This window comes from Lolium rigidum, chromosome 4 (assembly GCF_022539505.1).
Source record: "Lolium rigidum isolate FL_2022 chromosome 4, APGP_CSIRO_Lrig_0.1, whole genome shotgun sequence".
Taxonomy (NCBI): Eukaryota; Viridiplantae; Streptophyta; class Magnoliopsida; order Poales; family Poaceae; genus Lolium; species Lolium rigidum.
Genome location: NC_061511.1, coordinates 150603965 through 150631293, shown reverse-complemented (window position 1 = coordinate 150631293; position 27329 = coordinate 150603965). Strand labels below are relative to the sequence as shown.

At 41.4% G+C, this 27329-nt stretch overlaps 1 pseudogene; it reads right to left on the bottom strand.

The window, feature by feature from the left end:
- LOC124647636 overlaps positions 1-26037 on the bottom strand; it is a 28884-nt pseudogene extending 2847 nt beyond the window's left edge.
- Positions 26038-27329: the final 1292 nt, after the last annotated feature.

Genomic DNA, 27329 nt, shown 5'->3' with positions numbered 1-27329 from the left:
GTTTTGTGAAAGGATACGCTGGATTTTTAGCACTTTGGACATAATCCAATGCTATCACACCGGAGTTCTTCGGTTTTCGACAGACTTCGATCTCCTCTTGATATGTTTGGAACTTTTCATATTATCCTTAGAACTTTTCACTTTGATAATCATAGTTTGATTATCGCGAGTTCATGAGGATGGCCGGTATTGGTTTTTCAACCATAGGCAAGTCCATCAAGAGCTCACGAAGCCATTCCGCTTCGACGGTAGGCTGTATCTAATGCTGTGAGTTCTGCTTCCATAGTTGACCTCGTTAAGATGGTTGCCTTGCAAGACTTCCAGCAAACAGCGCCACCACCAAGAGTGAAAACATATCCACTTGTGGCTTTCATTTTAGCACCAGAAATCCAATTGGAATCACTATACCCTTCAAGTCCTCTTGGATACCCGGTATAATGAATTCCATAACCCATGGTTCCCTTTAGATAGCGCACCACTCTCTCAAGAGCATGCCAATGATCATCTCCCGGGTAGGCCACAAACCGGCTAAGTTTGCATACAGCAAACGAGATATCAGGTCTCGTAGCGCAAGCTAAATACATGAGTGAACCAATGATTTGAGAATATCTTAATTGATCTCTAGTTGCCTTTTCATTCTTTCGAAGCAAGACACTAGGATCATAAGGTGTGAGAGAAGATTTGCAATCAACATAGCCAAATCTGCTCAATACCTTCTCAACATAATGAGATTGCACAAGTGTAATCCCATTATTCTCATCTCTCAATATCTTGATGTTCAATATAACATCAGCTTCTCCAAGATCTTTCATCTCGAAACACTGAGATAAGAAGGTTTTTACCTCCTCAATCACTTTGAGACTTGTCCCAAAAATTAGTATGTCATCCACATACAAGCATAGGACAACTCCCTCACCCCCACCATGGTGATAATACACACATTTGCCAGCTTCATTGACAACAAAGCCCCCAGATGTCAAAGTTCTTTCAAACTTCTCATGCCATTGTTTGGGTGCTTGTTTGAGACCATACAAAGATTTCTTTAATTTACACACCTTTCTTTCTTGACCTTCTAGTACAAAACCATCAGGCTGTTCCATGTAAATTTCCTCGTCCAACTCTCCATTTAGGAAAGCCGTCTTAACGTCCATTTGATGAACGAGAAGACCGTGTGAGGCAGCCAATGACAGTAGTACTCGAATGGTGGTCAATCTCGCCACAGGTGAGTAAGTATCGAAGAAATCTTCGCCTTCCTTTTGGGTATATGATGGCGTGTAAAACACACGTCCGTTGGGAACCCCAAGAGGAAGGTGTGATGCGTACAACAGCAAGTTTTTCCTCAGAAAGAAACAAAGGTTTATCGAACCAGGAGGAGCCAAGAAGCACGTCGAAGGTTGATGGCGGCGGGATGTAGTGCGGCGCAACACCAGGGATTCCGGCGCCAACGTGGAACCTGCACAACACAACCAAAGTATTTTGCCCCAACGAAACGAGTGAGGTTGTCAATCTCACCGACTTGCTGTAACAAAGGATTAGATGTATAGTGTGGATGATGATTGTTTGCGAGAAAACGAGTAGAACAAGTATTGCGATAGATTGTATTCGATGTAAAAGAATGGACCGGGGTCCACAGTTCACTAGAGGTGTCTCTCCCATAAGATAAATAGCATGTTGGGTGAACAAATTACGGTTGGGCAATTGACAAATAGAGAGGGCATGACCATGCACATACATGATATGATGAGTATAGTGAGATTTAATTGGGCATTACAACAAAGTACATAGACCGCTATCCGGCATGCATCTATGCCTAAAAAGTCCACCTTCGGGTTATCATCCGAACCCCTTCCGGTATTAAGTTCCAAACAACGAGACAATTGCATTAAGTATGGTGCGTAATGTAATCAATAACTACATCCTCGGACATAGCATCAATGTTTTATCCCTAGTGGCAACAACACATCCACAACCTTAGAACTTTACTGTCACTTGTCCCAGATTTAATGGAGGCATGAACCCACTATCGAGCATAAATACTCCCTCTTGGAGTTAAGAGTAAAAACTTGGCAGAGCCTCTACTAATAACGGAGAGCATGCAAGATCATAAACAACACATAGGTAATAGATTGATAATCAACATAACATAGTATTCTCTATCCATCGGATCCCAACAAACACAACATATAGCATTACGGATAGATGATCTTGATCATGTTAGGCAGCTCACAAGATCCGACAATGAAGCACATAAGGAGAAGACGACCATCTAGCTACTGCTATGGACCCATAGTCCGGGGGTGAACTACTCACTCATCACTCCGGAGGCGACCATGGCGGTGAAGAGTCCTCCGGGAGATGATTCCTCTCTCCGGCGGGGTGCCGGAGGCGATCTCTGAATCACCCTAGATGGGATTGGCGGCGGCGGCGTCTGCGGAAGGTTTTCCGTATCGTGGCTCTCGGTGCGGGGGTTTCGCGACGAAGACTATATGTAGGCGGAAGGGCAGCCTCGGAGGGGTCACGGGGGCCCCACACGCTAGGGCCGCGCGGGCCCCACGGGCCGCGCTGCCCTAGTGTGGCGGCGCCCGTGGCCCACTTCGTCTTCTCTTCGGTCTTCGGAAGCTTCGTGGCAAAATAGGCCCCTGGGCGTTGATTTCGTCCAATTCCGAGAATATTTCCTTACTAGGATTTACGAAACCAAAAACGACGAGAAACGACAAGCGGCTCTTCGGCATCTCGTTAATAGGTTAGTGCCGGAAAATGCATAAATACGACATAAAGTATGCATAAAACATGTAGATATCATCAATAATGTGGCATGGAACATAAGAAATTATCGATACGTTGGAGACGTATCGGCATCCCCAAGCTTAGTTCCTGCTCGTCCGAGCAGGTAAACGATAACAAAGATAATTTACGGAGTGACATGCCATCATAACCTTGATCATACTATTGTAAGCATATGTAATGAATGCAGCGATCAAAACAATGGTAATGACATGAGTAAACAAATGAATCATAAAGCAAAGACTTTTCATGAATAGTACTTTCAAGACAAGCATCAATAAGTCTTGCATAAGAGTTAACTCATAAAGCAATAAATCAAAGTAAAGGTATTGAAGCAACACAAAGGAAGATTAAGTTTCAGCGGTTGCTTTCAACTTATAACATGTATATCTCATGGATATTGTCAATGTGAAGTAATATAACAAGTGCAATATGCAAGTATGTAGGAATCAATGCACAGTTCACACAAGTGTTTGCTTCTTGAGGTGCAGAGAGATAGGTGAACTGACTCAACATAAAAGTAAAAGAAAGGTCCTTTAAAGAGGAAAGCATCGATTGCTATATTTGTGCTAGAGCTTTTATTTGAAAACATGAAACAATTTTGTCAACGGTAGTAATAAAGCATATGTGTTATGTAAATTATATCTTACAAGTTGCAAGCCTCATGCATAGTATACTAATAGTGCCCGCACCTTGTCCTAATTAGCTCGGATTACCGGGATTATCATCGCAATACACATGTTTTAACCAAGTGTCACAAAGGGGTACCTCTATGCCTCCTGTACAAAGGTCTAAGGAGAAAGCTCGCATTGGATTTCTCGCTTTTGATTATTCTCAACTTAGACATCCATACCGGGACAACATAGACAACAGATAATGGACTCCTCTTTAATGCATAAGCATGTAGCAACAATTAATGTTCTCAAATGAGATTGAGGATATATGTCCAAAACTGAAACTTCCACCATGGATCATGGCTTTAGTTAGCGGCCCAATGTTCTTCTCTAACAATATGCATGCTCTAACCATTAAACGAGTGGTAAATCTCCCTTACTTCAGACAAGACGGACATGCATAGCAACTTGATACGTCTCCAACGTATCCATAATTTCTGTTGTTCCATGCTTGTTTTATGACAATACTTACATGTTTTGCTTGCACTTTATAATGTTTTTATGCGTTTTCCGGAACTAACCTATTAACAAGATGCCACAGTGCCACTTCTGTTTTCTGCTGTTTTTGGTTCCGAGAAAGGCTGTTCGGGCAATATTCTCGGAATTGGACGAAATCAACGCCAAACCTCCTATTTTTCCCGGAAGGCTCCGAACACCGAAGAAGAGTCGGAGAGGGGCCGGAGGGCCACCACACCATAAGGCGGCGCAGCCCGGCACGGGCCGCGCCGGCCTATGGTGGGGAGCCCCAGTGCCCCCTGCGCCGCCTCTTCGCCTATAAAATCCCTTTCGACCTAAAAACACCGTACCACTTGGCGAAACTCCAGAAAGACTCCAGGGGCGCCGCCACCATCGCGAAACTCCAATTCGGGGACAGAAGTCTCTGTTCCGGCACCCTGCCGGGACGGGGAAGTGCCCCCGGAAGCCATCTCCATCAACGCCATCGCCTCCATCATGCTCCGTGAGTAGTTCCCCCATGGACTACGGGTTCTAGCTGTAGCTAGTTGGTATTCTCTCCCCCATGTACTTCAATACAATGATCTCATGAGCTGCCTTACATGATTGAGATTCATCTGATGTAATCGGTGTTGTGTTTGTCGGGATCCGATGGATTGTTACCTTACGATTGTCTATCTACAAAGTTTATGAAGTTATTGTTGCTGCAATCTTGTTATGCTTAATGCTTGTCACTAGGGCCCGAGTGGCATGATCTTAGATTTGAGCTCTATACTTATTGCTTAGATTGTATCTACAAGTTGTATGCACATGTCATTGTCCGGAACCAAAGGCCCCGAAGTGACAAGAATCGGGACAACCGGAGGGATGGCGGTGATGTGAGGATCACATGTGTTCACGGAGTGTTAATGCTTTGCTCCGGTACTCTATTAAAAGGAGTACCTTAATATCCAGTAGTTTCCCTTGAGGCCCGGCTGCCACCGGCTGGTAGGACAAAAGATGTTGTGCAAGTTTCTCATTACGAGCACGTACGACCAATATGGAAAACATGCCTACATGATTAATGATCTTGATATTCTGTCTTAATGCTATTTCAATCCTATCAATTGCCCGACTGTAATTTGTTCACCCAACACTTGTTATTGGAGAGTTGCCACTAGTGTAGATAGCTGGGAACCCCGGTCCATCTTTCATCATCATATACTCGTTCTACATGACATTGGAAGTAGTATCAACTATTTTCCGGTGCCATTGCTCTCATATTACTACTACTGCTGCTGTGTTACTATTATTACTGCTCTCATATCACTGCTACTTTCACATCACCCCTGTTACTAGTGCTTTTCCAGGTGCAGCTGAATTGACAACTCGGTTGTTAAGGCTTATAAGTATTCTTTACCTCCCCTTGTGTCGAATCAATAAATTTGGGTTTTACTACCCTCGAAGACTGCTGCGATCCCCTATACTTGTGGGTTATCAAGACTGTTTTCTGGCGCCGTTGCCGGGGAGGCATAGCTCTACTCATAAGTTCACCTGGGGAGTACACTCCACCTCTCTCTCTATTTTATTTTACTTTGTTTTGCTTAGTTTACTTTTGTCTAGTTTATTTGTGCTTAGTTTATTTCTGTCTAGTTTTATTTTGCTTAGTTTACTTTCGTCTACTTTATTTTTGTCTTGTTTTACTTTTCCTCATATACCCAAAAATCCATAAAAATTTAGAAAATCTAAAAATTAAAAACTGCTATTATGGGAGAACCTACAACTTATTTGGAGCTTATAGAATGTTATAATAATTATAGAGAATCAAGAACTGGTAAAATAATGAGTGCCATGATAGAAAAATTGAATACAATGGCTAGAATCTTGCTTAGACGCCATGATATAAACTGTTGCTCTCAATAGGATACTAAACATCTTAAATTTCAATGTGGCTTTAGTGATGAATTTTTAATTGAGAACTATAATCGGAATTGCTATATTCATTATGGGTTCGAAGAGGTAGAACAATTTGTCTTATTTATGGGAGCCTCCGAGATAGAATCCTTCATGGTTGAGAATTATGAAACTTGTGCTATTTGTAAGGACCTTAAAGATTATGTCTCTACTATCCTTAATTCTTGCATAGAATGCTACAGTAGGAATCCTTATATCCTTGATTATAAAGAGAGACACATTAATGCACAAGAATGCACTCACAATTTGCAGGAACTCCGCGGAAGAAGAAATTGATGAACACGAAAGCTCATTGGATGAAAAAGAGGAGGAAATTGATGAACCTGGAAGCTCATTGGATGAAAAAGAAGAGGAGAGCGACGAACAAAAGGAGGAAGAATGGATTAGCTACCCATGCCAACCTTCTAATGAGAGTAACTCTTTATCTCTTACATTATTTGATTGTCCTCCATGCTTACCGAAAGAGGTTGAATGTTATGTTCCTGTGGATTCTCTTGAAATATTACCCATGAGTAAAACTTGTGAGAATAATTATGCTACTGTTATTTATGATAATCCATGCTACTTTGATAAATCTTATGATAATGCTTGGTTTGTGCCTGATGTCGAAATGCATGGTACTAAAGAATTTTGTTTGGCAAATGTTTATGATAAAGCTCTAGATGATGGTCCTATGTTACTTGATAATATTAATTGTACTACTAATGAAAATGGGATTGGAGAGGATTTAACTTTATCTATGTGTCCCATATCTCTTGAGATTGATCAACCATCTTGTTATACTATTGATAAAAGTGTGTTCGAAAGTTTTAATCGCACTATTTTTGAGCTTGATAAAAATTATGTGTGTGGAAATCATGAAAAGTATGCTGCATGTGATAGTTATATTGTTGAGTTTGTCCATGAAGCTACTGAAAATTATTATGAGAGGGGAAAATATGGATATAGAAATTTTCATGGTACTAATACACCTCTCTATATGCTTAAAATTTTGAAGTTACTCTTGTTCTATCTTCCTATGCTTGTTACTTTGCTCTTCATGAACTTGTTTATTTACAAGACTCCTTTGCATAGGAAGCATGTTAGGCTTAAATTTGTTTTGAATTTGCTTCTTGATGCTCTCTTTTGCTTTAAATACTATTTCTTGCGAGTGCATCATTAAAACTGCTGAGCCCATCTTAATGGCTATAAAGAAAGAACTACTTGGGAGATAACCCATGTGTTATTTTGCTACAGTACTTTGTTTTATATTTGTGTCTTGGAAGTTGTTTACTACTGTAGCAACCTCTCCTTATCTTAGTTTTGTGTTTTGTTGTGCCAAGTGAAGCCTCTAATCGAAGGTTGATACTAGATTTGGATTTCTGCGCAGAAACAGATTTCTATCTGTCACGAATCTGGGCTGTTTTCCCTGTAGGTAACTCAGAAAAATATGCCAATTTACGTGCGCGTTCCTCAGATATGTACGCAACTTTCATTAGTTTTCAGTTTTCTGATTTGAGCAAGTCTGGTGCCTCAATAAAATTCGTCTTTACGGACTGTTCTGTTTTGACAGATTCTGCCTTTTATTTCGCATTGCCTCTTTTGCTATGTGGGATGGATTTCTTTGTTCCATTAAACTCCAGTAGCTTTGGGCAATGTCCAGAAGTGTTAAAAATGATTGTGTCACCTCTGAACATGTGAGTTTTTGATTATGCACTAACCTTCTAATGAAGTTTATGAGAAGTTTGGTGTGAAGGAAGTTTTCAAGGGTCAAGAGAGGAGGATGATATATGATCGAGAAGAGTGAAAAGTCTAAGCTTGGGGATGCCCCCGTGGTTCATCCCTGCATATTTCAAGAAGACTCAAGCGTCTAAGCTTGGGGATGCCCAAGGCATCCCCTTCTTCATCAACTTATCAGGTTTCCTCCCCTGAAACTATATTTTTATTCGGTCACATCATATGTGCTTTACTTGGAGCGTCTGTGTGCTTTTATTTTTGTTTTGTTTGAATAAATTCGGATCCTAGCAATCCTTGTTTGGGAGAGAGACACGCTCCGCTTTTTCATATGAACACTTGTTCTTCGTTTTACCTTTAATGTTCAATGATAAAAGTTGGAAGCTATTGCACTTATTTATATTTGGTTGAAAACAGAAAATGCCTCATCATGTCTTGAATAATTTGACGCTTGGCAATTGTTTTGAGCTCTCAATTAGATCATTATTAAGTTTTTTCATGTAGTTTAAACCTATTAGTGGAGAACTACCGTAGAGCTTGTTGAAATTGGTTTGCATGATTGGTCTCTCTTAAGGTCTAGATATTTTCTGGCAAAAGTGTTTGAGCAACAAGGAAGACAGTGTAGAGTATTATAATGCTTGCAATATGTTCTTATGTAAGTTTTGCTATACCGGTTCATACTTGTGTTTGCTTCAAATAACCTTGCTAGCCCAAAGCCTTGTACTGAGAGGGAATACTTCTCGTGCATCCAAAACCTTGAGCCAAAAACTATGCCATTTGTGTCCACCATACCTACCTACTGCATGGTATTTCTCCGCCATTCCAAAGTAAATTGCTTGAGTGCTACCTTTAAACAATTCAAAATTTATCACCTCTGATTTGTGTCAATGTTTTATAGCTCATGAGGAAGTATGTGGTGTTTATCTTTCAATCTTGTTGGGCAACTTTCACCAATGGACTAGTGGCTTCATCCGCTTATCCAATAACTTTGCAAAAAGAGCCGGCAATGGGATCCCCAGTCCCAAATTAATTAACAAAAATAGACACTCCTCCATGGTATGTGATTGTTGGACGGCACCCGAAGGATTCGGTTAGCCATGGCTTGAGAAAACAAAGGTGGGGAGGAGTGTCATCATAATAAAACTAAAATAAAAAGGCACTCCTTCATGATATGAGATTGTTGGCAGGCACCCGAGGATTCGGTTAGCCATGGTTTGTGAAAGAAAGGTTGGAAGGAGTGCCACCCAAAAATAAAAATAACTCATGGGAGCCGCTCTTGAAGGTTTGTCTGGCAAGGGGTTAGAGTGCCCACTACCATTCGTTGACAACAACAAACACCTCTCAAAACTTTACTTTTATGCTCTCTTTATGTTTTCAAAACCAAAGCTCTAGCACAAATATAGCAATCGGTGCTTTACTCTGCGAAGGGCCATTCTTTTACTTTATGTTGAGTCAGTTTACCTATTTCCTTCCATCTTAGAAGCAAACACTTGTGTCAACTGTGCATTGATTCTTACATACTTGCTTATTTACATTCATCATATTACTTTGTGTTGACCATTATCCATGAGATATACATGTTGAAAGTTGAAAGCAATTTCTGAAACTTAAATCTTCCTTTGTGTTGCTTCGATGCCTTTACTTTGAATCTATTGCTTTATGAGTTAACTCTTGTGCAAGGCTTTTGATGCTTGTCTTGAAAGTACTCTTCATGAAAAGTTTTGCTATATGTTATCTATTTGTTAGCAACTATAGATTATTGCCTTGAGTCACTTCATTCATCTCATGTGCTTTGTAATAGTATGATCAAGGTTATGTAAGTAGCATGTCACTACAGAAATTATTCTTTTTATCGTTTACCTGCTCGGGACGAGCAGGAACTAAGCTTGGGGATGCTGATACGTCTCCAACGTATCCATAATTTCTGTCGTTCCATGCTTGTTTTATGACAATACTTACATGTTTTGCTTGCACTTTATAATGTTTTTATGCGTTTTCCGGAACTAACCTATTAACAAGATGCCACACTGTTTTCTGCTGTTTTTGGTTCCAGAAAGGCTGTTCGGGCAATATTCTCGGAATTGGACGAAATCAACGCCAAACCTCCTATTTTCCCGGAAGGCTCCAGAACACCGAAGAAGAGTCGGAGAGGGGCCAGAGGGCCACCACACCATAAGGCGGCGCGGCCTGGCCTGGGCCCGCGCCGGCCTATGGTGGGGAGCCCCCAGGTGCCCCCTGCGCCGCCTCTTCGCCTATAAAATCCCTTTCGACCTAAAAACACCGTACTACTTGACGAAACTCCGGAAAGACTCCGGGGCGCCGCCACCATCGCGAAACTCCAATTCGGGGGACGAAGTCTCTGTTCCGGCACCTGCCGGGACGGGGAAGTGCCCCGGAAGCCATCTCCATCAACGCCATCGCCTCCATCATGCTCCGTGAGTAGTTCCCCCATGGACTACGGGTTCTAGCTCGTAGCTAGTTGGTATTCTCTCCCCCATGTACTTCAATACAATGATCTCATGAGCTGCCTTACATGATTGAGATTCATCGATGTAATCGGTGTTGTGTTTGTCGGGATCCGATGGATTGTTACGTTATGATTGTCTATCTACAAAGTTTATGAAGTTATTGTTGCTTGCAATCTTGTTATGCTTAATGCTTGTCACTAGGGCCCGAGTGGCATGATCTTAGATTTGAGCTCTATACTTATTGCTTAGATTGTATCTACAAGTTGTATGCACATGTCACTGTCCGGAACCAAAGGCCCCGAAGTGACAAGAATCGGGACAACCGGAGGGGATGGCGGTGATGTGAGGATCACATGTGTTCACGGAGTGTTAATGCTTTGCTCCGGTACTCTATTAAAAGGAGTACCTTAATATCCAGTAGTTTCCCTTGAGGCCCGGCTGCCAGCGGCTGGTAGGACAAAAGATGTTGTGCAAGTTTCTCATTACGAGCACGTACGACTATATATGGAAAACATGCCTACATGATTAATGATCTTGATATTCTGTCTTAATGCTATTTCAATCCTATCAATTGCCCGACTGTAATTTGTTCACCCAACACTTGTTATTGGAGAGTTGCCACTAGTGTAGATAGCTGGGAACCCCGGTCCATCTTTCATCATCATATACTCGTTCTACATGACATTGGAAGTAGTATCAACTATTTTCTGGTGCCATTGCTCTCATATTACTACTACTGCTGCTGTGTTACTATTATTACTGCTCTCATATCACTGCTACTTTCACATCACCCCTGTTACTAGTGCTTTTCCAGGTGTAGCTGAATTGACAACTCAGTTGTTAAGGCTTATAAGTATTCTTTACCTCCCCTTGTGTCGAATCAATAAATTTGGGTTTTACTACCCTCGAAGACTGCTGCGATCCCCTATACTTGTGGGTTATCACAACTCACATGATATTCAACAAAGAGTAGTTGATGGCGTCCCCAGGAACATGGTTATCGCACAACAAACAACTTAATAAGAGATAAAGTGCATAAGTACATATTCAATACCACAATAGTTTTTAGGCTATTTGTCCCATGAGCTATATATTGTAAAGGTAAAGAATGGAAATTTTAAAGGTGGCACTCAAGCAATTTACTTTGGAATGGCGGAGAAATACCATGTAGTAGGTAGGTATGGTGGACACAAATGGCATAGTGGTTGGCTCAAGGATTTTGGATGCATGAGAAGTATTCCCTCTCGATACAAGGTTAGGCTAGCAAGGTTATTTGAAACAAACATAAAGATGAACCGGTGCAGCAAAACTCACATAAAAGACATATTGTAAACATTATAAGACTCTACACCGTCTTCCTTGTTGTTCAAACTCAATACTAGAGATTATCTAGACTTTAGAGAGACCAATTATGCAAACCAAATTTTAGCAAGCTCTATGTATTTATTCATTAATGGGTGCAAAGTATATGATGCAAGAGCTTAAAAATGAGTACAAAAATTGCCAAGTATCAAATTATTCAAGACATTTTAGAATTACTACATGTAGCATTTCCCGATTCCAACCATATAACATTTAACGAAGAAGATTCAACCTTCGCCATGAATACTATGAGTAAAGCCTAAGGACATATTTGTCCATATGCAACAGCGGAGCGTATCTCTCTCCCACACAATGAATTCTAGGATCCATTTTATTCAAACAAAAACAAAAACAAACCGACGCTCCAAGCAAAGCACATAAGATGTGATGGAATAAAAATGTAGTTTCAGGGGAGGAACCTGATAATGTTGTCGATGAAGAAGGGGATGCCTTGGGCATCCCCAAGCTTAGACGCTTGAGTCTTCTTAAAATATGCAGGGGTGAACCACCGGGGCATCCCCAAGCTTAGAGCTTTCACTCTCCTTGATCATACTGTATCATCTTCCTCTCTTGATCCTTGAAAACTTCCTCCACACCAAACTCAAAACAACTCATTAGAGGGTTAGTGCACAATCAAAATTTACATGTTCAGAGGTGACATAATCATTCTTAACACTTCTGGACATTGCACAAAGCTACTGAAAGTCAATGGAATAGAAAAATCCATCAAGCATATCAAAACAGGCAATGCGAAATAAAAGGCAGAATCTGTCAAACAGAACAGTTCGTAAAGACGAATTTTATTGAGGCACCAGACTTGCTCAGATGAAAATGCTCAAATTGAATGAAAGTTGCGTACATATCTGAGGATCACTCACGTAAATTGGCATAATTTTCTGAGTTACCTACGGAGAATTAGGCCCAGATTCGTGACAGCAAAGAAATGCTGTTTACTGCGCAGTAATCCAAATCTAGTATGAACCTTACTATCAACGACTTTACTTGGCACAACAATGCACAAAACTAAGATAAGGAGAGGTTTCTACAGTAGTAACAACTTCCAAGACTCAAATATAAAATAAAAGTATTGTAGTAAAAACATGGGTTGTCTCCCATAAGCGCTTTTCTTTAACGCCTTTCAGCTAGGCGCAGAAAGTGTGTATCAAGTATTATCAAGAGATGCAGTATCAACAGCGGGATTTGGAGTTTTCTCAACCATGCATAGTATTTTGGATACATAAGTTTCAGCGGCTTCCTTTTCATTAGTCTTGGGCTTGTTACTCTCATCAAACAAATTTTCAGGAACAAGCCAAGCATAATTATCATCTAGAGCTTCATGCATTGCTAGGAGCTTACATGGTATTGGTGCTTTAATCTCCCCACCATCATTAACACTATTAGTATATTTAATTCTATCCATGTCCATTTTTTCAAGTGTTTTTTTAAAATCGGTGATCGTACCAAGCCTCTCATGCTTACTAAAAACTTTTCTAGCTTCTTTAGCTATATCCGCAAATTCTCGCACTAAGACTTTTAGAACAAAATCTCTCTTCTCTCCCCCTCCATATCAGAAAGTGTAAGAAACATGTGTTGTATAATGGGGTTGAGACTAATAAATCTAGCTTCCATCATGCGTACCAAACAAACAGAGACATCTTCATAAGTAGGGACAGCTTTTGCAAGGGGTATATCTTTAAGATCTTCATGCATACTAACATGGGTGAAAAATTCTTCTATATTATCTCTTCCAATTATAGACCCTTGTCCCACGGGTATATCTTTTACAGTAAAATTAAAAGGAAACATGTTGAAATAAGTAAAGCAAATGCAAGTAACTAATTTTTTTTGTGTTTTTGATATAGAGTGCAAGACAGTAAATAAAGTAAAGCTAGCAACTAATTTTTTTTTGTGTTTTGATATAATGCAGCAAACAAAGTAGTAAATAAAATAAAGCAAGACAAAAACAAAGTAAAGAGATTGGATTGTGGAGACTCCCTTTGCAGCGTGTCTTGATCTCCCCGGCAACGGCGCCAGAAAAAATGCTTGATGGCGTGTAAAACACACGTCCGTTGGGAACCCCAAGAGGAAGGTGTGATGCGTACAGCAGCAAGTTTTCACTCAGAAAAAAAACAAGGTTTATCGAACCAGGAGGAGCCAAGAAGCACATCGAAGGTTGATGGCGGCGGGATGTAGTGCGGCGCAACACCAGGGATTCCGGCGCCAACGTGGAACCTGCACAACACAACCAAAGTACTTTGCCCCAACGAAACAGTGAGGTTGTCAATATCACCGGCTTGCTGTAACAAAGGATTAGATGTATAGTGTGGATGATGATTGTTTGCAGAAAACAGTAGAACAAGTATTGCGATAGATTGTATTCGATGTAAAAGAATGGACCGGGGTCCACAGTTCACTAGAGGTGTCTCTCCCATAAGATAAATAGCATGTTGGGTGAACAAATTACGGTTGGGCAATTGACAAATAGAGAGGGCATGACCATGCACATACATGATATGATGAGTATAGTGAGATTTAATTGGGCATTACGACAAAGTACATAGACCGCTATCCAGCATGCATCTATGCCTAAAAAGTCCACCTTCAGGTTATCATCCGAACCCCTTCCGGTATTAAGTTGCAAACAACAGACAATTGCATTAAGTATGGTGCGTAATGTAATCAATAACTACATCCTCGGACATAGCATCAATGTTTTATCCCTAGTGGCAACAACACATCCACAACCTTAGAACTTTACGTCACATCGTCCCGGATTTAATGGAGGCATTAACCCACTATCGAGCATAAATACTCCCTCTTGGAGTTAAGAGTAAAAACTTGGCCGAGCCTCTACTAATAACGGAGAGCATGCAAGATCATAAACAACACATAGGTAATAGATTGATAATCAACATAACATAGTATTCTCTATCCATCGGATCCCAACAAACACAACATATAGCATTACGGATAGATGATCTTGATCATGTTAGGCAGCTCACAAGATCCGACAATGAAGCACATAAGGAGAAGACGACCATCTAGCTACTGCTATGGACCCATAGTCCGGGGGTGAACTACTCACTCATCACTCCGGAGGCGACCATGGCGGTGAAGAGTCCTCCGGGAGATGATTCCCCTCTCCGGCGGGGTGCCGGAGGCGATCTCCTGAATCCCCGAGATGGGATTGGCGGTGGCGGCGTCTCTGGAAGGTTTTCCGTATCGTGGCTCTCGGTACTGGGGGTTTCGCGACAAAGACTATATGTAGGCGGAAGGGCAGCCTCGGAGGGGTCACGGGGGCCCCACACGCTAGGGCCGCGCGGGCCCCCCTGGGCCGCGCCGCCCTAGTGTGGTGGCGCCCCGTGGCCCCACTTCGTCTTCTCTTCGGTCTTCTGGAAGCTTCGTGGAAAAATAGGCCCACGGGCGTTGATTTCGTCCAATGCCGAGAATATTTCCTTACTAGGATTTCTGAAACCAAAAACAGCGAGAAAACAGACAAGCGGCTCTTCGGCATCTCGTTAATAGGTTAGTGCCGGAAAATGCATAAATACGACATAAAGTATGCATAAAACATGTAGATATCATCAATAATGTGGCATGGAACATAAGAAATTATCGATACGTTGGAGACGTATCAGTATAGCCTTTGGCTACAAGCCGAGCTTTGTACTTCTCAATAGTACCATCATCTCGAAGCTTCTTCTTAAATACCCATTTACATCCTACAGGTTTGCACCCATAAGGACGCTCAGTTAACTCCCACGTTCCATTAGCCAAGATGGAATCCATCTCGCTTTGAACCGCTTCCTTCCAGTAGTCTGCATCAGGAGATGCGAGAGCTTCTGAAATGGTAGTGGGAGTATCATCCACAAGATACACAATGAAATCATTACCAAAAGACTTTGCAGTCCTTTGTCTCTTACTCCTTGTGGGAGCTTCATTGTCATCTTCATCAGAATCTGAACTCTCATCATCAGATTCCTCATCAGACTCCATAGGAGTTTCATGTATTGAATCAGGTTCCCAACTAGACATGCCATGCATATCCCTCATAGGAAATATATCCTCAAAGAATGTAGCATTTCTTGATTCAAAGATGGTGCCAACATTCATGTCGTCCACTCCAGATTTCACCACAAGAAATCTATAAGCAATGCTATGGGCAGCATAGCCAAGAAAGACACAGTCCACGGTTTTTGGTCCAAGCTTTTGCTTTTTGGTGATTGGCAAATTCACTTTTGCCAAATAGCCCCAAGTTCGTAGGTAGGAGAGTATTGGTCTTTTCTTTTCCCATTCCTCATAAGGGGTAATCTCTTTATTCTTGGTTGGAACACGGTTTAGGACATGACACGAAGTCAATATAGCGTCCCCCCACCATTCCTTGGATAAACCCTAAACATCTAACATGGCGTTAACCAAATCTATTAGAGTACGGTTTTTCCTTTCCGCAATCCCATTGGATTGTGGGGAATTGGGAGGCGTCCTCTCATGGATTATACCATGTTCCGCATAGAATAAATTGAACTCATTAGAAAAGTACTCTCCACCACGATCAGACCGAACCCTTTTTATCTTTCTTTCAAGTTGGTTCTCAACTTCAGCCTTATAGATTTTAAAGAAATCAAGAGCCTCATCTTTAGTTCTCAGGAGATACACATAACAATACCTAGTGGAATCATCAATCAAAGTCATGAAATATTTCTTTCCACCTCTTGTCAACTCACCATTCATCTCACATAGATCTGAATGCACGAGCTCTAGTGGTGCCAAGTTTCTTTCCTTCGCAGGCTTGTGAGGCTTGCGAGGCTGCTTTGTTTGCACACAAGCATGGCACTTAGAGCCTTTGACAAAGGTGAATTTCGGAATTAAACTCATATCAGCAAGCCGCATCATACAACCGAAATTAACATGACAAAGTCGTGAATGCCAAACATTAGTTTCATTAACACTAGTGCTTACATGGTTCACAACATTATCACATAAGTCTTCTAGAGAGAAGCGAAACATTCCCTCACATTCATATCCCTTTCCAACAAAAGTTCCATACTTAGACAGTACAACTTTATTGGACTCAAACACCAACTTAAACCCATCTTTCATAAGACGGGAGCCACTAACGAGATTCTTCTTGATAGAAGGGACATGCGAGCACGTTCTTCGGTTGCACGATCTTTCCCGAAGTAAACTTCAGATCTACCGTGCCAACACCACGAACAGTAGCATGTAACCCATTCCCCATCATTACTCGAGGAACCTCGGGCCCGATAAGAGGTAAACATGGAGATGTCGACACACACATGAACATTGGCCCCTGTATCAACCCACCATTCCGTGGGCTGAAACACCGAAAGAACAAGAGGTAACATATTACCATACCCTGTAGTTCCTTCCTCTGTGTTGCCAATGACCATGCTGACAGAATTTGAGTTCTGTGCAGCCTGACATTTCTTTCCTTTGCGTTGTGGACAACGATTGGCCCAATGGCCCGTCTCGCCACACACCCAACAAGGATCTTTCTTCTCCGTTTTCCCCTTCTTCTTGAAGTTGGTAGTCTGGGAGACTCCCTTGTTCTTTCCCTTGGACTTGTGGGCATTTTTCTGTACCATATTGGCAGCAGAACATCCATCGGTTCCTCCAGTGTGTTTGTCTTTTGCCCTCGCCTTCTCCTCAACATCCAGAGAGCCCATGATATTCTCAACAGAAAACTTATGCCTCTGATGTTTGAGAGAAGTGGCAAAGTTCCTCCATGAAGGGGGAAGCTTAGCGACAATGCATCCCGCAACAAACTTGTCCGGTAGCACACAGTTGAGGAGCTCAAGTTCCTTTGCCATGATCTGTATCTCATGAGCCTGTTCTACCACAGATCGGTTCTCAACCATTCTGTAGTCATTGAATTGCTCCATAGCATACAGTTCACCTCCGACATCGACAGCACCAAACTTAGCGTCCAGTGCATCCCACAGTTCCTTCCCATTTCGTATGTGCAGATAAGCATCAACCAACTTGTCTCCAAGCACACTTAGAACGGCACCCACAAAGATTACGGTGGCATCCCCGAACGCTTTATCCTCGTCAGGAGTAAGCGGACCTCTAGGAGTACCTTCCGCAACGTGGTGCACGCCCATAGAAGTGAGCCACAAGAGGGTTTTATTCTGCCATCTCTTGAAATGAGAACCCGTAAACGAGCTCGGTTTGAGCGCAGCAGCAAAACCAGACGGTGAAAATTGCCTATGCATATAAGGTTTTTGGATTGTTGGATTATTAGGCAATTTCCGTGTAAGTTTAATTACCGAAAGCAAGATTACAGATGCATAAGCATACTTAACCACGCACATCAGACTAAGCACATGCATCAGATCTGAACATGGAACAAGTAGCAGTGCAAGGTAGGAGAGGAAAAGCGCATACATCACGACCGGGAAGGTCGCACCAGCAGCAGCACGACCACCACCATGGGAGTTGTTGATGTCGCCCATGGTGTAGTCAGAGTCGTCGACGAAGCAGTCGAATCACGAACAACAGCGAGCAGTCGCGCCGAGACGCTCCCCAAAAACCTTATCGCCCGTCTCCCGGTGCAGGATCTCAACGGACGGGGTTTCAGAGGCCTGCTCTCCCGGACGGCTGTGCACGTAGTCGCCGGGATGGGGAAGACTAGAGAGTAGCGCAGCAAAAGGAACTTCGCGAGAGAGAGATCTAAGAGCACTATTTTCCAGATCTGATCGGTCTCCTTGTATAGCCTGGGAGGAGAGCCGCCCCGACCGCGTTGCCACGCGTAGGAAGCCAGGGACACGCGGCGAGCATGCATATGCAGGTCGACACGTACCCATTTAGGCTTCCTTGAGTGTGTCTCGAACTCGAACTCGAGTCACGAAACGCGACGTGCGTGCGTGACGAGGCGGGGCGGGCGGAGGAGGAGGAGTGCGTGAGGGCTCCTTCTATTCTCACTCACTTGGAATGACTAGAACAGCAGCCCTTATATACCACTCCAACTCTCTCCCAACTAGCAATGTGGGACTAAACATTGTCCCCCAAAGCTATCCCAAGCTGCCAACGTGATGGGCCTTGAGATTTCAGAAATTGTAGACTACATGGGTTGCCTTACTGGGCTGCAGCCCATCTACATTCAACACATTAAACCTCCTATTCTTCCTTTATTTCTCCCTTGAGTTAATTACTTATTAGCTTTTGAAGGGCTAGACAGGGACACGTCGTGCCTGCATTTGATAATTAATTAACTATTAACATGCATACGAATTGCATTATCTGAATATGAGTTACATGTTCGCACTTGATAGTTGTATTAATAGTGTCATAATTTTATGAGATGTCTTGGAACTAACAGCGAGCTATGCTTACAATCATGCAGGGCTTACAAGATTACCAACTGGAGAGCGCAAAGAAATGAGATTCCACAGTTCTGCCAGACGCTAGTGGAAGCAGGCTTGCACCCGCAAGCGAGCCTGTTTATTGAGATAGAACAATGAAAATCTCCAGTTTTGTAAGTTATATTTATGACTTCCAGTTGCATGACAATATATTTAGACTTTAATTTACAAATGCTGCTTTTTTGTTTCACTTAAATAAGTTCACCTTCTCCCGTATCAGTTTACTGTTGCAATGTTCATATTTGTAAGTCTGCCTTTAGAAGAAAAAAAACAGGGCCTGTGTATTTCTCAGTGATTAGATTTTGTTTGAAGCTGTACAATAGGTTTACCCACTGTTTTTAATTAATTTTAAAGAGTTTGTAAAATTCTGTACAACTAGAGGAGCTAGAGAGAAGCTCCTATGATTAAAGGCTAGCTAAAAGCAAAGCAGACATAGAAACAGATTGTCAAGCAAAAGCTTGGATCCAGGCCTTCATGCCTGAATATGCCTTTCCTAGTTACCTTATACAGTAACAGAGCCAGCTCTTGAAACGTGGGTCAGGACTTGATTTTGCATAACACCTCCACGCAACTCACTACACCCCAACTGGGAAAGATTAAGAGCAAGGGAGAAGATTTTCTCCGGATTAGAAATATTCATACTTCTTCCGTTCCAAAAAAAGCTGCTCAAATTTTTCTAGATGTGAGTGTATCTATAACTAAGATGTGTTTATATATACCCGCATCTAGATAAAATTGAGCATTTTTTTATAGACGGAGGAAGTACAATTTTGCATAACTAAGTTTGACACGCGGATAAGGACTTAATTGTGCATAACACCTCCATGCAACTCCCTACGCTCCAACTGGGCAACATGTTCCAACTTGAATATTCTCCCTTCAGGCAATAAGCTGATGAATTCCTTTGCTTCTATCATGTTCACCTGGATCGAAAACATGCAGTATGATTAAACCCAAGGCTGGGAGCGCAACTTTCCCTTCGTGATTCTTTGCCAACGCCCCCTAGACGCAACTCTTTGTACCGTCATCGAAGCTGGAATCCACGTTAATTTAAACCCATCCTTGGGCCGGTTTCTTCCACTCTGGGTCTTTAACTCTATATTACTCTGCGCATTGCAACTGGTGTTAGACTGAATTTCGAACTGAGTTTTTTTTAACATTTTCAATCTGCCTCGATAGCACCGCAGGGCGAAGCTCCCAATAGGGAAAGGAACGGCAGCTGCCATACCTTGATATTTTAATACACTTAGATGCACGTATTTTTTATAAAAAATTTGAGTGATCATACATCGAAAACGGACTCTGTATAAGAAAGTTATGCTAAATTTAGCTAAACGGAAGTGGAAGGGATGTCAAAATTGTTATATTTGTGATTCCATGAAAATCGTTAATCATTTGTTTATTGAATGCTCTTTTGCGAAAATAATTTGGCGTATGATGTACCTTACTTGTAATATTCCTCCGCCAGCTAATATTACTAATATGTTTGGTAGATGGCTAAATGAGGTGAGGAAAGAGGATAAACAGAAAATTTGAATTGGTGTTTCCGCCCTTTGTTGGGCTATTTGAAGAACTAGAAATGATATTATCTTTAACAAACAAAATGAAACTAATTTTTTGCAGGTTATCCGGTGAGCTATTCATTCAATTCAGTAATGAGTTTTACTTCTCCCAGTGAAACATCGGGAGGATGTGGTTATTGAATGCAATCGGATGCTAGTGGTTGCTCAGGACTTCTTTTTTCAGGCTACTGGGTGGCGACATCTTAATAGAATAGCAAATGCATAGCTTTTTCTATTTGCCATATTTTCAGTTGGTTGATTCATGTATCGACCTTAGCTTTTCCATGATTGTAATAAGTGATAATGGATCTATCGTGACTTTATACTTTGTTTTTAATAACGCAAGCCGTGTGCATCTATTGATGCAGAGGCTGGGGCTATGCTCCTTTATCGAAAAAAAGTTATGCTTGTTTCCGTGAACTCTGCGCAAAATCGAATACAAACCGAAAACATATACTATTTACCTTCAAACGTAGACTCATATTCTAGGTTCATTGTGAATAGCATTTCTTGTATTACAGAGATTTATTATTAATTGTACCTTAGTATATAAAAATAAGCTCGAGTTATAAATCTTTCATACTCACGGATTTTGGAGACTTTCAAGATTTCTAGATATTTGAAAGGCACATCATACTTTTTTCGACCGTATTACCACCACATTAAGATGATATTGGCTTTAACCATGGCAACATCAATTGAAAGGAATTTTCTAGCAACAAAGATAATCAAGATCTAGTTGCGCAGGATAATAAAAACGTCTTGATTTAAATTACATTAGATTTTTTTAAAGGGGTAAAGCTTTGCCATTGAGGTGGCATTATTGGTATTTTTAGGTTCTATTTGTAATTAAACATATTATTATTTTTCTTGTATTAAGTGATTGTGTTTGAACCATATACGTCATTACAATTTTAGAACTATTTTGGTATTTGCATCATTCAAGGTTTGCCATACGTTAGATTATTTTTCATCCTTCGCCAATGGCACCGTTAGCTATTGCTTGAATGGACTCGAAGTAAAGTAATTCTGCAGGTAACGCACTGAGGGTACAATGCTAGAATTCCCTCTGTCAAAGACTACTGGTGTATCGCCGTCGTACGAGGACGTTGTGGCGTTCGGAGGCATCAAGGACCACTCCAAGCTGGGCTTGCGATCGAGCTCGAAGATCCAAGCGCAGCCTAATGCGGACGTGCCGCAAATGGAGCTTGCAGCGCGGCGGACTCCTTCCTCCACTCAAGGTACGAGTTGCATTAAGAAGTTAAATTTTCTTGATCTTCCAGATTGTGAGATAGAACATAGAGCTAGTGTCTTAGGAATCTCATTAGGACAGTCCTCTGATCAGGTTTTAAACTCTACTAAATCTCTTAAAAATTTAGAAGTGCAAAGAAATTTAATTTTCCTTAACAAATCTACTAACCTTGGGGAGGATTCGTCTAGCTTGGTTCTTTCAAAAGCATCTAACTTGGCCGAAGATTTTGTAGATGCTGAAAATGATGATCATGAGGATCTAATGCATGTTCCACTTATCAAGTGGCGCAATAAAAATAAGCTTAAGTCTTCTCGTTTGATTCGACGAAGTTCTAGGATGAAGATACTCAAGAATCTGGCTATATGAGAGGACTTTGGTGGAATTGCGAGGGTCTAGCGGATCCTGCTGAAATTTATTTTATTCATGAGTCACTAAGGGAGCACAAATTAGATTTCATAGTTTTGTTAGAAACCGGAAGAGCTAATTTTTTGGCACCTTTCCTTAAGCATCTTTCTGGTGGAATAGACTACATGTGGTATTGTCTACCACCTAGGGGAAGGTCTGGGGTATTTTGGTGGGCATCAACATGGAAACTGCTTTGATCCAAAGAGTGGAGACAGGTGATTTATGTGTTAAAATGTTCGTCAAAAATAAATCTGATGGTTTTGAGTGGATTATTGTTGGGGTGTATGGGGCAGCCCAAGATGCACTCAAACCGGATTTTCTAGCAGAATTAGTTAGAATATGTGAATCTGACAACCTACCTCTGTTGGTGGGAGGGGATTTTAATATTATTAGGAGACAAGAGGAGAAAAATAATGATCACTTCAATGCGAGGTGGCCTTTTATTTTTAATGCAATCCTCGAGACACTTGATCTAAGAGAGATCATTATGTCCGGTAGACAATTCACTTGGGCAAGCAGGCGGGAAATACCCACCTTTGAGAACTTAGACCGAGTTCTAACTAATGTGGAGTGGGAATAGAAGTTCCCTTTGGTCACAGTACAGGCACTCACACGTACTAGCTCGGATCATACTCCTCTCTTTATCGATTCTGGTGAGGCGGCTCATATGGGCAACAAAAACACCTTTTCATTTTGAGTTATCTTGGATGCGGCAAGATGGTTTTTATGAAATGGTGCTTCATGAATGGAATTTAGTCCTTTCAGGCTCACCACCTGTCGAAAAATGGCAACATAAGGTTAGACATCTTGGACAGTTTTTACGTGGTTGGGCTAAGAACCTTAGTGGTGTTTATAGGAAAGAGAAAGAAAGGATCTCTCTTCTTATAGATGAGCTTGATTTAAAAGCAGAAACTATTCCTCTAAATGCAGCTGAGAGGGCTCAGAAAAGGGAGGCCAACATTGCTATTGCTAAGCTTCGGCGTGATGAAGAGACCAAATGAGCTCAACGCGCAAAAGTTAAGCACATACAAGAAGGTGGTAATAATACCAAATATTTTCACCTTATTGCGAATGGTAAACATAGGGAAAAAAGGATTTTCCAACTTGAGAAAGATGAGGGGACCATTGTGGGTCAACAAAATCTGAAGGTATTCATAACTGAGTATTATAAGAAGCTTTTTGGAGCTCCCGAAATGAATTTCTTCACAATGAGAGAAGAAGGCACTCATGATATTGCTCAACTTTCTCAAACGGAGAAAACCATTCTCACATCTCCTTTTACAGAAGAGGAGGTGTTTGAGGCTATCTCTAATATGGAACATAATAAAGCTCTAGTGCCAGATGGGTTTCCTGCTGAGTTTTATCAAAGGTTCTGGCCGGTCATTAAGTCTGATATGATGACAATGTTTGCCCAGTTACAAGAGGGTGATATACCATTATATAAACTTAATTTCGGCCTCATCACTCTCTTGCCTAAGAAAGAGGATGCGAGCAGAATAGAACAATATAGCCCAATTTGTCTACTCAATGTTAGCTTTAAAGTTTTCACAAAGGTTGGTACCAATCGTGCAACAGTTATTGCACATAAGGTTGTTCGTCCAACTCAATCTACCTTTATCCCTGGTAGAAACATCCTAGAACGGATTGTTGTTTTACATGAGACCATCCATGAGCTTCATAGGAAGAAGTTGGATGGGGTGCTCTTCAAAATTGATTTTGAAAAGGCTTACGATAAGGTGAAATGGTCATTTTTACAACAAGCTCTTAGAATGAAAGGGTTCCCACCCGAGTGGTGAAATTGGATAGCACGCTTCATTTAGGGTGGTAGTGTCGGAATTAAAATCAATGATGATATTGGACATTATTTCCAAACACTAAAGGGTCTTAGACAAGGAGACCCACTTTCAGCTATTCTTTTTAACATCATCGCAGATATGCTTGCTATCCTTATTGCAAGAGCAAAAGAGGATGGGCAAGTTGGTAGTTTAGTTCCTCATTTGGTGGATGGGGGTATATCGATTCTACAGTATGCAGATGATACCATTTTGTTCATGAAGCATGATTTGGCAAAAGCTGTAAACATGAAATTAATTCTTTCTCTTTTTGAGCAACTATCTGGTTTGAAAATAAACTTTCATAAGAGTGAATTTTTTTGTTTTGGCAAGGCCAGAGATGAAGAAGACGATTATAGGAGTATTTTTGGATGTGAGATTGGCTCACTTCCTTTCAAATATCTCGAAATTCCTATTCACTTTCGGAAACTTAGAAATAAGGAATGGAAGCCGATAGAAGATCGTTTTGAGCGAAAGCTTGCTGCATGGGTGGGAAAATTTCTATCTTATGGGGATATGCTCGTTCTAATAAACTCGGTCTTGTCTAGTCTACCAATGTTTCTACTCTCATTCTTTGAAATACCTAAGGGGGTAAGAAAAAGACTTGATTTCTATAGGTCTAGATTTTTCTGGCAGAGTGATGGCCAGAAGAAGAAATATAGATTAACTAAATGGAACATTGTTTGTAGACCTAAAGACCAGGGGGATCTTGGCATTGAGGTGCTAGATATTAAGAACAGATGTTTACTTAGCAAATGGCTATTTAAAATGCTGACAGAGGAAGGTGTTTGGCAAGAGTTGTTGATAAACAAATATCTTGGGTGCAAATCTTTGTCTCAAGTTCAGTCTAAGCCTACAGATTCCCCCTTTTGGAAAGGGATTATGAAGGCTAAAGACGATTTCTTTAAGAGGGGTTCTTTTACTGTAGGATACGGTATGAAAACCAGATTTTGGGAAGACACCTGGTTAGGTGACACGCCCCTTAACATCCAATACGCTAGTCTCTATAATGCTGCCACAACTAAAAATGTATTAGTAGCCGACGTACTTGGTAATGTACCACTAAATATAAGATTTAATAGGATGTTAACTGGAGATAGATGGGATGCTTGGGTCTCTTTAGTGCCCAGGTTAATGGCTGTCCACTTATCAAATGAACCAGATAGTTTTGTATGGAAGCTCTCTTCCACTGGTATTTTCTCAGTTAAATCTTTGTATGCTGATTATTTGAATGGCCATACTGTTTTCTTGAGAAAGTACTTGTGGAAGATAAAGGTACCACTCAAGATTAGGATTTTTATGTGGTTTCTTTACAATAAGGTGCTTTTAACAAGAGATAACCTGGCAAAACAAAGATGGAATGGATGTACTGATTGTGTCTTTTGCGGTCAAAGAGAAACAATAGATCATCTTTTCATTTCTTGCCATTTTTACCGTTTAGTTTGGAGAGTAGTGCATTTTACTTTTAGTATACCTCCACCCATGAACATAACTAATTTTTTTGGTAATTGGTTAAATGGGATTGATAAAAAAACAAAGGAACGAATCCGCATTAGGGTTTGTGCTTTAGTTTGGACAATTTGGAATTGTCGGAATATGGTCGTTTTTAATAGGTGTGCTAATCCAAATTTATTACAGGTTATTCACAGGGCGACTTCATTGATTCACCTATGGTCATACCTCCTCCCTGTGGAGCAGCGGGAACCTTTGGATACCGGATGCAATCGTTTGATGGCCGTCATTCGGGCTATTTTCAGCCACCCGGTGGCTGGTTGCAATCTAGACGCATTGGAGATGGCACTTAGACTTTATTTGGTTTCATCTTTCTTTCTATGGCTGATTTTTACAGCCACTTTGATTGACCCGTGAGTGGGGTGTAATATCAATTTGTTGGATGATTTGATACTTTAAAACTATGCCATAATAAAACGGCCGAGTGCATCTCGGGCTTTAAGCTCACATTTCGAAAAAAAAGACTACTGGTATATCATTTCGATGATGCCACGCTTGCATCCACGGAAACGTTGGTTTTGTTTTCATTCCATCATCCACTTTGTCCAGTAAGACCCCATGCGTTCCCTGTGTGAGCCAGTTGACGATCAGGTGGTATGTTCCATACTTTACTAGGTTCTTGTCTCAGCGCTTCTGTAGTTGTGCAGTTCATGACAGCATGGTATCCACTCTCATCTTCCATTCCGCGGATGGTACATGTCGGAATAAATTTGGGAGTTCGTCTGCTTCTCTGTTCATTTGGACTGCTAGTGAATGGGTGTCTAGTTTCCAAGTAAACACCATGACCTTTGGTCTTCGGAGGCACATTGGCCTTCTAAATAGTTGTTCTAGAGCTCGCGGTCATTATTTCAAGGGCCCGATGGTTTTTCCGGTAGGTTCTACGTGGCTTGCTGGCCCATCATCAAGCTTGATGTGATGGTGGCCTTTCAGTCTCTGTGGGTGATGCGTGTAGTTGACACGTCCGTTGGGAACCCCAAGAGGAAGGTGTGATGCGCACAGTAGCAAGTTTCCCTCAGTAAGAAACCAAGGTTTAATCGAACCAGTAGGAGTCAAGAAGCACGTCGAAGGTTGATGGCGGCGGGATGTAGTGCGGCGCAACACCAGGGATTCCGGCGCCAACGTGGAACCTGCACAACACAACCAAAGTACTTTGCCCCAACGAAACAATGAGGTTGTCAATCTCACCGGCTTGCTGTAACAAAGGATTAGATGTATAGTGTGGATGATGATTGTTTGCAGAAAACAGTAGAACAAGTATTGCAGTAGATTGTATTCGATGTAAAGGAATAGGACCGGGGTCCACAGTTCACTAGAGGTGTCTCTCCCATAAGATAAATAGCATGTTGGGTGAACAAATTACAGTTGGGCAATTGACAAATAGAGAGGGCATGACCATGCACATACATGATATGATGAGTATAGTGAGATTTAATTGGGCATTACGACAAAGTACATAGACCGCTATCCAGCATGCATCTAGGCCTAAAAAGTCCACCTTCAGGTTATCATCCGAACCCCTTCCAGTATTAAGTTGCAAACAACAGACAATTGCATTAAGTATGGTGCGTAATGTAATCAATAACTACATCCTCGGACATAGCATCAATGTTTTATCCCTAGTGGCAACAACACATCCACAACCTTAGAACTTTCTATCACTGTCCCAGATTTAATGGAGGCATGAACCCACTATCGAGCATAAATACTCCCTCTTGGAGTTAAGAGTAAAAACTTGGCCAGAGCCTCTACTAATAACGGAGAGCATGCAAGATCATAAACAACACATAGGTAATAGATTGATAATCAACATAACATAGTATTCTCTATCCATCGGATCCCAACAAACACAACATATAGCATTACGGATAGATGATCTTGATCATGTTAGGCAGCTCACAAGATCCGACAATGAAGCACATAAGGAGAAGACGACCATCTAGCTACTGCTATGGACTCATAGTCCAGGGGTGAACT